Source organism: Ornithorhynchus anatinus, chromosome 1 (assembly GCF_004115215.2).
Source record: "Ornithorhynchus anatinus isolate Pmale09 chromosome 1, mOrnAna1.pri.v4, whole genome shotgun sequence".
Lineage (NCBI taxonomy): Eukaryota > Metazoa > Chordata > Mammalia > Monotremata > Ornithorhynchidae > Ornithorhynchus > Ornithorhynchus anatinus.
In genome coordinates, this window is record NC_041728.1 from 42,527,542 (window position 1) to 42,542,393 (window position 14,852).

A 14,852-nucleotide genomic window follows, 5' to 3' on the forward strand; every position below is an offset into this window, starting at 1 on the left:
TTGCACTCTTCCAAGCGCTTAGTGCAGCGCTCTGCACAGAGTAAGTGTGCAGTAAATGTGATTGATAGCTAGTATTTCTTAAGCACTTACTCTGTGCCAGGCATTGTTCTAAGCGCTGGGATAGATGCAAGATAATCAGCTTGGACACAGTTCTTGGCCCACATGAGTCTCACATTCTAAGGGGCACAGTTTAATGGTGGCAAATGTCCCATCATTCCTATTTCCTCAAGTGTAATTGCTTGAACATGCTGCAATAATACTAATCATTATGATACTTGTTAAGCACTGTTGTAAGCTCTGTGGTAGATACAAGTAAATCAGGTTAGGCCCAGTCCCTGTCTCACATGGGGCTCAAACTCTTAATCCCCATTTTGGGATTAAAGATGAGGAACTGAGGCACAGAGAAGTTAAGTGACTTGCCCAAGGTCATACAGCAGATATGTGGTGGAAATGGGATTAGAACCCAGGTCCTTCTGACACCCAGGCCTGTGCTCTCTTCACTAAACCACAGTGCTTCTCTAAAGCAACTCTCCTATTCAATCACTCAGTCAATGGATATGTATTGAGTACTTACTGTATGCAGACCATTTGGGAGAGGACAAGAGTAAAGAGTTGGTAAATATGATCCCTGCCCTCAAGGAGCTTACAATCAGCTCATGTGGGCAGGGAATGTGTCTGTTATATTTTTATATTGTACTCTCCCAAGTGCTTAGTACAGTAAGCGCTCAATAATTATGATTGACTGGCTGTTGTGGGCAGACAGGGAATTAATCCAAGCAGCAGTGGTTCACACAGAAATTCTACCCTTCTTCAGGGCAGTAAATGTCAGGCCCATTGAGGAGCTGTTGCCAGAAGCATGGATTCGTTCATTCAGTTCTACCATATTTAATGAGCACTTACTGTGTGCAGAGCAATGTACTAAGTGCTTGGGAAAGTACAGTGGTCTGATCTCCTGACTTTTATATGTGCACATGTGTCGAGTTCCTGGCCAACTCCCCAAATAATATTCTGTATTGATCATCTGCCCTAAGTTTACTCTCCACAGAGCTGCCCCATAATGGCAGGTTGGAATGGAAAACCGTCCTCTGCTTTGCCCGTTCCCCTCCCAACCCGTCTCCAAATGCACACAGATAAGTCCATATGCAAATATCTTGTGTGGACTCAGGATTTTCTATTCTTTCCTTACTCAGTGGGAAGAATGAGGCTCATTATTATAATTATAGCTGGGGGAGTTCAAGATTCATGAAATTATTCTAAATGCATGAAATTATTCATGAATTCTTCTAGTGGTTGTTGCCATCATCTGAATACTGGCATTCTATCATCTAATTCTCTCCAAGGTCACTCAGGTTAGTGTTTATCATTGGGGAACTGCCCTATTGTTAGAAACTACCGTATTATTTCGTGACTTTCAATGAGCATATGTCACTTGACTTCCAGTGACCACTCAGATGCAAACTTTCAGAAATAAGGCTCAGCCTGGCCTTCCTCTGTTCATTAGAAAAATATCACCATAAAATTATGTAAGTGGTGCTGTCCTTGCCGTGCTTTCAGGCCTAGGAATAGTCATTTATTTATTTCCTTTACTTGGAAGTCCATTAATTCTAATAATAGCCAAAGAATGATAGTGTATGTGCATGTATTCATTCAATTAATCTTATTTACCAATTATGTCCTGTGAGTAGAGCTCTGTTCCAGGCACTTGAAATTTTTTTTAATTTATTTATTTTTTTTAATGGTCTTTGTTAAGTGCTTACCATGTGCTAGGCACTGTTCTAAGCACTAGGGTAGATACAAGACAGGCTGGACACAATCCATGTCCCAAATGGGGCTCTCAGCCTTAATCCTCATTTTGCAAATGAGGTAAATGAGGCCCAGAGAAGTGAAGTGATTTGCCCAAGGTCACATAGCAGACATGTGGCAAAGCCGGAATTAGAACCCAGGTCCTTCTGACTCCCAGGCCTGTGCTCTATGTATATATCCGTAATTTATTGTATACCTGTCTCACCTTCTAGACGGTAAGCTCACTGTGGGCAGGGAATGTGTCTGTTGTACTGTACTCTCCCAAGTGCTTAGTACAGTGCTCTGCACAAAGTAAGTGCTCAGTAAATATGAGTGAATGACTGACGGACTGACAGACTTGGGACCATACAGTCAAAATGAAAGATATGTTCCCTTGCCTTTGAGGAGCTTACAATCTATTGGTGAGGACAGACATCCTTTCTTCTTATCTTCTACTGATAAAAAGCCCCAATTAAGAAAATTAAGAAAAAAAAAACCCTCATATAAATGGTGGTGGTTTCTCAACCTTGCGCTGTAACAAATCTCCCCCAAGATATTTCATCATTGCTGTCCAAAGTGATTCATTACTTTCTCGCTCTTTGGCAAGATGGCCCAAAAAATCCTTTGCAACATTTTACAAATAGAAAATTGAAACTTTTTATGGTTCTACAAACAGAAGAGACTACTCATATAAATTGCTTTTACAAAATGCTTACTGATTTTTCCCCAAAAGTGAATATTGAATTTTTTGGTTACTATGAAAAATAATTGCAATGAAGTGGGAAAAGTAATTGTGATTTGAATCCAAGTTAATCACTGATATTTGTTGAGCGTTTACTGTGTGCAAAGAATTCAACTAAGCACTTGGGAGAGTACAATACAATAGAGTTGGTAGACAAGTTCTCTGCTCCACAAATAGCTTACAGTCTAGAAGGTGAGGCAGACATTAGAATAAATTACAATTATGTATATAAGTGCCTTGGGCCTGAGGTTGGGTGAATATCAAATGCTAAAGGGGTACAGTTCCAAGTGAGCAGGTGATACAGAAGAGAGAGGGAGAAGAGGAAATGAGAACCTAGTCAGGGAAGTCTTCTTGAAGGAGATGGGATTTTTAATAAGGCTTTGAATATGGCAAGAGTGGTGATCTGTCATAAACGAAGAGGGAGGGAGTTGTACATCAGAGGGAGGATGAGGGCAAGGGGTCAGCGGTGAGATAGATGAGATGCAGGTAGAGTGAGTAGGTGGGTGTTAGAGGAGCTGACCGAGTGCCTTGAAGCCAATGTTAAGGAGTTTCTATTTGATGCAGAGGTGGATTAAAAACCACTAGAGGTTTTGAGGCCTGAGGAGACATGGGCTGAGTGTTTTTTAGAAAAAAATGATCAGGCTAACAGAGTGAAGTATGGGCTGGAGAGGCAGGGAGGTCAGCAAGGAGGCTGATTCACTGGTCATGATGGGATATGATAAATGCTTGGATCAGGAAAGTAACAGTTTGGATGTTCAGGAAGGGGTGGATTTTAGGGGTTTTGTGAAGGCAACACAGACAGAACTTGGTTACAGACTGACTATGCAAATTAGATATGAGACATGGGCTGAGGATAGTGACAAGGTTGTGAGACAGGGAGGAGAAGAGTGTTGTCTACAGTGATGGGAAACTGGCTTCAAAGGAATGGTTACCAAATGGTTGTAGGTTGTACTTCACAGTAACAATTGCATGTCAGAGATGCTCTAGGAAATGAAATTGCAATTTCTTACTTATTCAAACACTGTGGATCCACTGAATAAATTAAAATGACTCCAAATACCTTTCCATATATCCAGTTCCCTAACATGACAATCCTCATTGCAGGTAGACTATCTTACAGTAACAAGAGCTTAACTTGCCAAACTATCTTTGACAAACACAAAATCTTTAAATAGCAGAAAGGCAGGAATAACTTCTCCACTGCTGAAACGCAGCCATCTCTGGAGAAGAATGGGGCAGATGTTCAAGTCTCCTTGCAACACTGAACAAGAGCTGGGGCATGAAGTGAATACCTGATTTGATGAAGAACAAAGGAGAACCAAGGAGGTGAGAAATGGGGAGTAACAAAGTCATTTCTCCACTTGGAACTCCTCCTGGTTGGCACTTGAGCTCTGGCCATTTTTAGTCAGATGTGGGCAACTAAAAAATCACACGGTGTTCTGGACTGAGATCTAAGCAGTATTTTCCAAAGTAATGGTTCCCACTTTCTTATTTTATTAGAGGCCCACTTATTCATTTATCCATTTTCCATGGCAAGCTAAGTTGAACACCCTGACTTCCACCCTTCCAGAAAGGCAAGAGCAGGTAAATGGGGTGCTTGTGGCTTTCTCCTTGTTCAAGTGAATATGGAAGCTTTTCACTCTAAAATGCCATCTCTTCCTCCAGTCACTTTTATTGCAATCAATAAACATCAATTTCATTAGGCACCCTAAATTACTTGGCCTTCCCACGTGCAGCCTTCTATGTCTGGAGAGAGAACAGGACTGGGAGTCAGGAGACCTGGGTTCTAATCCCCATTCTGCCACCTTCCTGTTGCGTGACCTTTTAAGTTTCTTTTCTGTGCTTCAATTTCCTCACCTGTAAAAATGGGAATTAAATAAGTGTTCTCCCTCCCTCCCTAGTCTGTGATTATTCTGTATCTACTCCAGAGCTTAGCACAATATGTGGCACAATAAAACATTTAAATAACACAATTATTATGGTTGTGCCTAACTATGATTGTGCATATTTCTTCCACAATGCATTTAGCTGTGCTTCCTTCTTTGGAACTAATTCTCTGCAGAAGGGATGGGGAGGAGAGTAGGCCTGCCTTTTTGAATGTACAAGAGGATTATTTATCTTATTAGACAATTGGAAAACAAACAGTCGGTGACTTTGTGGAATATTCCTCAGGCTTCCCCGTTTGGAAAATAGATCAATCCTGTTTCAAGTTTTCTGCGTTCTTCCATTCAAAAGCTCAACAAATCAAACATCATTCTTCTTAGTTATCCCTCTTTCTTTTTCCTTTTCCTCCTTAGCCTGCTTGCTTATCTTTCTTAAGTCCCTCAGTCTTATTCACCACTAATTGATTCCCCCTTTTAAGAGCTGATCTCTCTCATTTGTCTTTCTTATAGATTAATGCCAAATTCATTCTAAATTCTCCAGAACCTCTGTTTCCAATGTTGTCCCTCATCCTTTCAACCGAGGGAATTATGGTGAGCTGATACTCTGTAAATCTTAAAGTTCCATTCCCCAAGACTGTAGGGAGGTGTTGCTCAGGAGGCTGCTCGTAGAATCTCTGCTACTGTGATGATGTTACTGTAAATTTCAGTGTTTGGTTGAGGGACAAGAGGCTAAAAAGCATACCAAGGTATATGTGTAGTTTTTTGTTTAGTAGTCCATTACATCTAGTGGGTTTCTTTCCCCACTCTTTCTGCTGTTTGTTGCCCAGTAGCTTTGGCTTGAAGGCCACCTATCTTTTCAGGATTCTGGGGTTTAGAGAATGGATTCAATCATTTGTCTTCCACTATTTGGCTTAAACTGTTAACTCAGCAGCCAAGAAAAGAGCCAAAGTGCCTATGGAAATCATTGCATTTGGGCTGTAGTTTTAGTTGCCAGCTTTTACTTTTTGCATTCCTACCACCTACTAGGGGTAATAGCTGTCTAAGGGACAGACTCTCTTCCGGAGGTCTCTTCCTCGTAGATTTCATTGCAAGTGACTTTGAGGCGATTTCTCTCTTCTGCCAGTAGACAACTGCAGTTTAGCCACTAGATGGGGATTTGTCCTCATGACTAAAGACATTGTATCTACTTCCTGAGGCTAAGCCATCAGGGGATGCTAAGGGAAAGATGGATGGCAAGACCTAGCCTTTGGAAAAGGGAGTCTTCCATAAATCTGAGGCTTAGCTTTATGTTGTCTCTGGAAGCATAAAGCTAAATATTGAGGCATGGGGCCGCAGGTGGAAAATCAGGAAAAATATTGTGTATTGAGTTCATATAGTGTTTTGTTTTTAATTGTTATTATTATTTATTTCTAGACTGAGTAGTTTAAATACCTATACCAAGGCTGTAACTAAAACCGTACAATTAAACCACACGGTAGTTCTCCGTAATGAGATAATCCAGTACTGTTACTCATCTAATATTCTCACAATCCTTAGTCTGTAGAGGTTTCAAATCTCTGATGATTTTCCATTGCTTTCATATAAAAACGCCCTACAAATCATGGCTTTCTAGGTCTCCAGCAATCAATCAAACAGTGGTATTCATTGAGTGTTTATTGTATGCAGAGCCCTAGACTGAGAGTTGGGGGAGTGTACAGTACAATAGAGTTGGAAGACACAGTCCCTGCTCATGAGGAGTTTACAGTCTATAGGGGGAGATAGACATTAAAATGAATTACAGAGGGCGAATGGCAGAGAATAAGAATATGAACATAACTACTCTGGGATTGAGGGTAGGGTGCATATCAAAGTGCCTAAGGGATACAGATCCAAGCGCATAGGCGATGCAGAAGAGAGGGTGAATATGGAAATTGAAAGCTTAGTCAAGGAAAACCCTCTCAGAACCACACCTGGAGAGTTTCCAGGATGCTACTAGTCTCAGCTACAGGAGGGAGAGTCAAGCAGAGGCCTATCCATTCCATTCCTAGCTTGGGCAGTGGCTAGCGAGTGGAAGGCAATCTGCTACAAGTCAAAACTCACCTGTGCTGGGCAGCAGCAGCATGGGAGAAAGTTGAGGGTGGAGATTTAAGTTGACAGCACAGAAGAAGGCAGTGGTAAAACACTTCTGTATTTTTACCAAGAAAACTCTATGGTTACACTACCAGAACATTTGCAGATAAGGAGGGGTGTTCTGGAAGAGATGTGTCCAGGGGGCGCTAAGGGTCAGAGACGACTCAACAACCTAAGACAAGTCAAGGAAAGCCTCCGTCAGCCGGCTATCTCCAATCAATCAATTGTATTTATTGAGCACTTACTGTATGCAGAGCACTTCACTAAGTACTTGGGAAAGTAAAATATAACAGAGTTGGTAAATATGCTCCCTGCCCACAACGAGCTCACAGTCTAGAGGGAGAGAGAGTCATTAATGAATAAATAATAAATAAATAATTACAGATATGTACGTAAGTGCTTTGGTGCCGAGGGAGAGGTGAATAAATGGTGCAAATCAAAGTGCAAGGGGAACACAGAAGGATGTGGGAGAAGAGGAAATGAGTGCTTTGTCAGGAAAAGTCTCTTGGAGGAGATGTGCTTTTAATATGACTTTGAAGGAGTGATTGTTTGTCAGATATACATTTCAGGCCTTAGGCAGAACACTGTGTATGTACTCTCTTCTCTGGCTTGTGCCCTTCCCTCTTTCCAGCCAGAAAGCCTAATCATCCCTTGCTCTTTATTCTGACCCATTGCTCATTTATTTCCTCTTCTATCTGGATTGCTCCTCTCCTCTGCTTTGCCAGATCATTATCATCCCCTCTTAAAAGTCATATCCAGTAGGCATTCCTTAGTTTATTCATTCATTCATGCAATTGTATTTATTGATCACTTACTGTGTGCAGAGCACCGTACTAAACGCTTGGGAAAGTACAATACAACAATAAACACATTCTCTGCCCACAGTGAGCTTAACCCCTCAACCTTCTTTGGGCTGATGGGTTGGGATGACTTTCAAAGCAAAGGTAACTGCATATCCACTGCCCTGATTTTCTTCTCAAACTTCTAGAGAACACACAAACAGAAGCTGGGAGGTACAGAGTGATGGTTGCTATCCTTGATATGATCCCTAATTATGAAGAATGCGCCAGCTAACATCTCTTACTTTCTATGGTTTTTAGCCATCCCAGTACACTCTCTGTAAACCCTGGCCAGGTCTTAGAGTTCTGAAAGATCCCGGACAGCTTCAGTTGCATTTCTGGCTGCCATTTTTGGTCCTCTCAAGATAGGGCCCAGAGTAAGTTTCTCATTACATCCTTGGTCCCAGTCTGGGCTGCCTGAAGGTCCTGGAGTTTCCTTTTTTAACTTGGGATCTTGAAATTATGTGCTGCAATGAAAAAATGCAGGGATGGGATTCTAGGTACCTCTTAGGGATTTTTTTTTGGTCTTTCTGGTAGAAAGATATGTTTCCAGGGCCCCCGAGCTTTAACTTCAAGCACGTTTGAATTTCCATTGAGTGAATCTATGCACTTTTAAAAAATAATTTATATTCACTTGTCCCATTCATGGAATTAAACCAAATTTGGAAAGTCTTTAATGTAGTAAAAGTACCACAGTTGTTTTTTTTAAAATAGCATATTTAATTCACCTTACAATATTACAGTCCCCCGATTAGACTGTAAGCCCGTCAAAGTGCAGGGACTGTCTCTATCTGTTGCCGACTTGTTCATTCCAAGCACTTAGTACAGTGCTCTGCACATAGTAAGCGCTCAATAAATACTATTGAATGAATGAATATTGCACTTGGGAGATTAAAGTAAAAGGAATTTGTAGGAGAATATTCCTAGAGTCTAGAAGCAGCATGGCAGAGTGGATAAAGTATGGGCCTGGGAGTCAGAAGGTCATGAGTTCAAGTCCTGGCTCTGCCATTTGTCTGCTGTGTTACCTTGGGTAAATCACTTTACTTTTCTGTGCCGCAGTTACATCATCTGTACAGTGGGGTTTGGATTGGGAGCCCCATGAAGGTAGGGGATTGTGTTCAACCCGATTTGCTGGTATCTACCCAGCACTTAATATAGTGCCTGGTGCACAGTAAGCACTTAACAAATACTACTATTATCATTATTATTGCAAGCATGCCTGAGAGTCCATATCTGATTGTCTCCACAGTTTTTCACATGTAGTTAAGTAGGATCAACCCATCAATCACTCGACATCCATAATTTAATTATTATATTTATAATTTATCATATCTGTAATTTATTATATCCATAAGTTATTCATTATATCCATAATTTATTTATATCAATATATCTCCTCCTCTAGACTGTAAACTCACTGTGAGCAGGGAACTTGCCTACCAACTCTGTTATATTGTACTTTCCCAAGCACTTAGTACAGTGCTGTGCACACACTAAGTGCTCAATAAATGTGATTGGCATTTATTGAGCACTTATTGTGTGCATTCATTCATTCAATCGTATTTATTGAGAGCTTACTATATGCAGAGCACTGTACTAAGCCCTTGGGAAAGTGCAATACAGCAGATGGTCTAGCATATATCTGAAGACTTCCGCAGCACTGAGGATTCCTCAGTATGTTGGACCATCTGAGAAACAACATTAAGTCCTAGCTGTTCTAGGAGGAGATTTTTTGATCTTGATAACAAGAGTTTTACTAATATTAGGTACATGGCACTACTCAACTGTGATCAACGAGGGGCAGAAATGCGTACATGAGTGGAAAATAGTAGCAATGCAAAAGCCAAAATCTGAAAGAATAGTTAAGTTTGGATTGATCTTTTCCCCTCCTTGGATTTCTCAAGGCATTTTGGAGTAAGATTGAAGGGATGTAAAGAGGAACAACTTTACAAGCAGGTGGGGTGCTGTTGCTACTAAACAGGTTAATTGTTTTATAAAGTCTCATGAGAAAAGTATCATCAGTAACCTTACTCTTACAAAACAAATGCCTTTAAAAGAAACCATCCTGGCATTATACTATTACTTTCCTTCATTTTTCTAACTGTTCCCTGATGTACCATATTGTGCATAAGCTACAATTCTGTTTGCTAGTGCGATTCAAAGGGTGCAAGAGAGTCTGTGATTGGAGAAAAATGAGTCAGAAAAATTGGTGAGGGAAGAAGAGAGCCTGGGACAGTGCAATGTGCACAAGGGACAAGGCATACATCATTTCAGCTATGGGAGATCTAACAGTTATCCCAGAAAGTGGGAGCTACACATTATATCCACAGAGGTCCAGCGAAGTGAAGTGTCTTGCTCAAAGTCACACAGCAGCCAGTTGGCAGAGGAGGAATAAGAACCCAGATCCTCTAACTCCCAGGCCCATGCTCTTTTCATTAGGCCACACGGCTTCTGCAGGCTACATTGCTTCTATTAATACTTCTCCTGGCAGTGGTGCACCCATGTTGTGTGTGTGTGTGTTTTTTTTTATGTCCATACATACCCTGTTGTGAAATGACAAAGCTAGAGAACCTTATGAGTGGTTAACATTTTTTGGCAAAATCTCTTTATTCCACTCCTAGATTATGGCTCCATCCCTTTGAGACATACGTGTTGGTTTCTACAGTTTCCGGCATGTATGCCAAACAGATAAATATTGCACACATTCCTATCATGTTTTGTGATTGCAAATTCAAAGTAATTTTGCAAATTGAGTCGGTCCTACCCTCTTTTGGATGTCACAAGCAGTGACAGGTGAGTTTTAATACCTCCTAATTTAGTTCAAAGGGAGAATAAGTAGAGTGAGTAGAGACCCACAGAGCACCCAAACTGACTAAGCCTGAATTAATTCAGGCATTTCAAATTGGTGACATTAGAAATTTTAGAGGAATCAGGCTCATCAGACACTATTCACTATGCCTGACTTATTGAATAACAAGGCTTGCTTGAGTTCCTAGGGATAACTGAACTAATTAGTGGTTGTTTAGATCCTTTCACTTAATCAGAGTTTCCTATAAGGCAACATGAGCTCAATCACCAAAGTTCTTCTCTGACTTCTTTCCATAACTGGTTTAGGTGGCAGGCCTCATGTTGCAAGCAATAGAGATTATCTTCCTTCCTGAATTTAACCCTGAATAAGAGAGTTGTAACAGGGAAATGAGAAATATTCTCCAGGGAGTTATCAAATCTGCACTTTCCATATCCTTTCCCTTTCCCAGCCAGGAGCATAAAGAAGTCATTTGGTTGGTTGTTATCCACTCAGACTCCAGTTCAATCCACAGCTCCAGCTCGTTATAGCAGTAATAATGACATTTATTCAGCACTTGCTGTGTGCTAAGGTGAATGCAAAAATGACATAGTCCCTGTCCCAAAAGGGAGCTTCACAGTCTACATGTTGGGAAGATAGTCACTTTGGAAAGAGAAATAAGTTATAGATTGTAGGTCAAAATAAGCAGCATGGCCTCGTGGAAAGTTATTTAATCTGTTGCTGAATTGTACATTCCAAGCGCTTAGTACAGTGCTCTGCACACAATAAGCACTCAATTATTATGATTGAATGAATACATACGATTGAATGAATGAATGAAAGAGAATGGGCCTGGGAGTCAGAGGTCCAGGGTACTAAACCTGGCTGTGCCACTTGTCTTCTGTGTGACCTTGGGCAAGTCAATTAACATCTCTGCACCTCAGTTTCCTACTCTCTCATATCTACACTGTAAGCCCCATGCGGGCAGGGACTGTGTCAACCTGATAACCTTGTATTTACCCTAGCGCTTAGAAAAGCACACATAATAAGCACTTAGCAAATGCCATTATTAATAATAATAATAATGACGGTAATGATAATAATAGCATTTGGTAAAAGCTTAGTAGGTGCCAATTACTGAACTAAGTGCTGAGGTAGATACAGTTCAATATAATGCAATCATAGGAGACACAATCCCTGTTCCATATGGGGCACACAATCCAAGGGGGAGCAAGAACAGGTATTTAATCCTGATTTTAAAGATAAGGAAACTGAGGCAAAGAGAAGTTAAGCATCTTGATCCAAGCAATCAGGCTAGTGGCAGAGCCAGGATTAGAACTTAATAAAAATAATAATAATGTTGGTATTTGTTAAGCCCTTAATATGTGCAGAGCACTGTTCTAAGCGCTGGGGTAGATACAGGATAAACAGGTTGTCCCACGTGAGGCTCACAGCCTTAATCCCCATTTTACCGATGAGGTAACTGAGGCACAGAGAAGTTAAATGACTTGCCCACAGTCACACAGCTGACAAGTGGCAGAGCAGGGATTCGAACCCATAACTCTGACTCCCAAGTCCGTGCTCTTTCTACTGAGCTACGCTGTAGACCTCCTGACTTGCTCCTTTTTCTCTTTCCACTAGGCCATTCTTCAGCCAGTGGATGTAATTAATAATTTTGATGTCTGTTAAGTGCTTACTATGTGCCAAGCACTGAACTCTGCACTGGGAGAGATACAAGATAATCAGGTAGGGGATTGTCCTTGTCCCATACGGGGCTCCTTGTGTGACCAGGAGAAATAACAGGTAGTTTTAATTCCCATTTTACAGATAAGGAAACTGAGACATAGGGAAATGACTTGACCAGGGTCTCTCCATGTCAGTTTTCTCAATGGCTTTTTCTGCACTTTCCATACCCTAGGGTGCTCAGATAACAAATGTGATGTCTTAAAAGGAGCAATAAAACTTCCTATAAGATGGATGGAGAGGAAGGCGGAAATGGGCAGTGAAGACAGCAGGCTGTTATTAAAACACAACTATTGTCGAACATTAACAGTATCAATCAGTAGTGTTTACTGACCGCTTACTGTGTGCAGAGCAGTGTACTAGGTGCTCGTAGACTTGACCCCTGCCTTCCAGAAGCTTACAATTTAGTGGGAAGAGCAAAAAACAACTTTCTGTTATGTATGTGGGGGCGGTTATATATTATTCACACAGACACACACATGCACACACACACTTGTAATTGAATTTATTTGGCATTTGTTCAAAATAAAAAGTCTCTGTTCTGTTCGAAGCAGGGTGAATGCCAGAGGATCCAGGTTTTCATAAACCTTATTAAAAGAATATCTCCTCCAAGAGGCCTTCCCTGACTAAGCCCTCACGGCCTGTTCTCCCAGTCTTTCCGCGTTGTCCTTGCACTTGGATTTGTACCCTATATTCACCTCTTCCTCAGCCCTACAGAACTCATGTACATATACATAATTTATATTAATGTCTGTCTCCTCCTCTATACTGTAAACACATTTGGGCAGGGAACATGTCTACCAACTCTGCTATATTGTATTCTCCCAAGCGCTTAGTACAGTGCTCTGTACCTAGGAAGGGCTCAAGCAGCATGGCCTAGTGGAAATAGCAGGGGCCTGGGAGTCAGAAGGACCTGGGTTCTAATGCTGGCCCCGCCACTTGTCGTCTGTGTGACCTTGGCCAAGTCACTTAACTGCTCTGGGCCTCAGTTACTTCATCTGTGTAATGGGGTTTAAGACTGTGAGCCCCATGTAGGGCAGGGACTTTGTTCAAACTGAGTAACTTGCATCAACTCCAGCATTTAGTACAGTGCTTATTACAGACTAAGCACTTAACAAACATCATCATAATTATTATTATGAATAAATATAACTGATTGCATGATTGATCACAGACACCTGAGTGGTTAGTGGCTCACTTCCCAGGCCCCCTGCTACTTGAGAATGGGGAAGACTTTATTCTGGACTGAATGTTTTTCAGGGTTTTTTGCAGGGCTAGTCAACATGTCTCCAGCTATTGAGTTGCCCCATTTCCTTTAAGGGAGCCCTACAATCAATTAGACCTCTGTGTAAGGAGAACATTTCTTATTTTAACCCCAAATTACTTCATTCAGTTTTATCTAATTACCCATAGTTACACCATTTAAAAGTGTTTCATCCCATTACTTTGAGACCTACTATTTAGCAACCCTCTTGTGCTGCCACATCTCTGCCAACAGCCCTTCAGACCCATTACTGGGGGTAGCTATATGTTGTGGTGTGTGTGTTTCCAAAGATGGTCTGCACTTTTTCCTTTTCAGCAATTCCCTCACCCAGTGAGTCCAACGCTACCTGGAGTTTAATTTCCATGTTCTGCTTCTAGGGATGTACCCATCTTCTCACACCTCCTGCCCCCTTACTTCCCCTTCCCCAACACACACTTAGGTTCCTGCTCTGGAAAACCTCATCTGTACCAATCAGGTAATCAGAAGGGTCACTTTTCAGTAATAAGGCAAATGGGTGAAAGTAAATCAATCAGTCAGTGGTATTTATTTAGCTCTTACTGTGTGCAGAGCACTGTACTAAACACTTGGGAGAGTACAGTGCAACACATTCCCTGCCAACAATGAGCTTACAGTAATAGGAGTCAAATACTGAAGCTCGCTGGGCATTTCTGGTGAACTAGATCGTGAGCTACATGTGCGATGGGAACTGTGTCCCACGTGATTGTGTGGACTCTACCCAAATCCTTAGTACGGTGTTGGGCCCTTAGCAAGCACTTCACACATACCACTATATACTACCTTCTGTTGTTTGCTGAAAAGGACCCTTTAGGGTTTTGGTGACTGATGACCCCCATATGATTTCTTTGCTAGGTGATGTGAACTCCTTTTATTATGTGACAAGCACTTTTCTAAGCACTGGAATAAATGCAAGTTAATCAAGTCGGACACAGTCCCTGTCTCACATGGGGATCACAGTCTAAGTAGGAGGGAGAAACAGGTATTGAATCCCCATTTTGCTGTTGAGGGAACTGAGACACAGAGAAGTTCAGTGACTTGCCCAAGATCACAAAGAAGGCAAGTGGTAAAACTGGTATTAGAACCCATGTCTTGTGGCCCCAAGCCTGTGCTTTATCCACTAGGCCACACTGCTTCCTCTGTAACAATTCTCTTATATTGTACTCTCCCAAGAGCTTAGTACAGCACTCTGCACACAGTTAATACTCCATAAATACCACTGATTGATGTAGTCCAATTTCCTGGAGTCCACAATCTATCACCCAATGTCTTTAAATCACGAGGTCTCCATTGAAGCTTCTTGTCATAGACATAATAATGATAATAGCAGTATTTGTTAGATTCCTACTTTGGGCCAAGCACTGTACTAAGCACTGGAGAGATACAAGATAATCAGGTCGGTCATAGTTCCCATCTCTCAAAGGGCTCACAGCATAATGGAGAGGGAGCACTGGTAATGAATTAATGTGGAAACTGAGGCGTTGAGATGTTAAATGACTTGTTCAAGGTCACAGAGTCAGGATTGGAACTCAGGTCCTCTGACACTCATTTTACATCCCTTTGGATATATAAATTTCAAATAATATATTTCATATATAATCTACATCTATACAACAAAACTTACATTACAGGATGGAGCTGAAGTGACCAGGCAGCATCTTATTGTTATCTCAGAGCTAAGTGGAAACTT

The 14,852-nt window shown here is 41.3% G+C and overlaps 1 protein-coding gene and 1 non-coding gene across 2 annotated transcripts in view; both read left to right on the forward strand.

Annotated features, from left to right (window-relative positions):
* Positions 1-14,852, forward strand: part of NRXN3 (neurexin 3) — a 1,784,727-nt gene that overhangs the window by 1,087,885 nt on the left and 681,990 nt on the right.
* LOC114817409 lies at positions 6,339-6,476 on the forward strand. Its single transcript, XR_003765267.1, has one exon. It is a non-coding gene; the product is annotated as a small nucleolar RNA SNORA7 (small nucleolar RNA).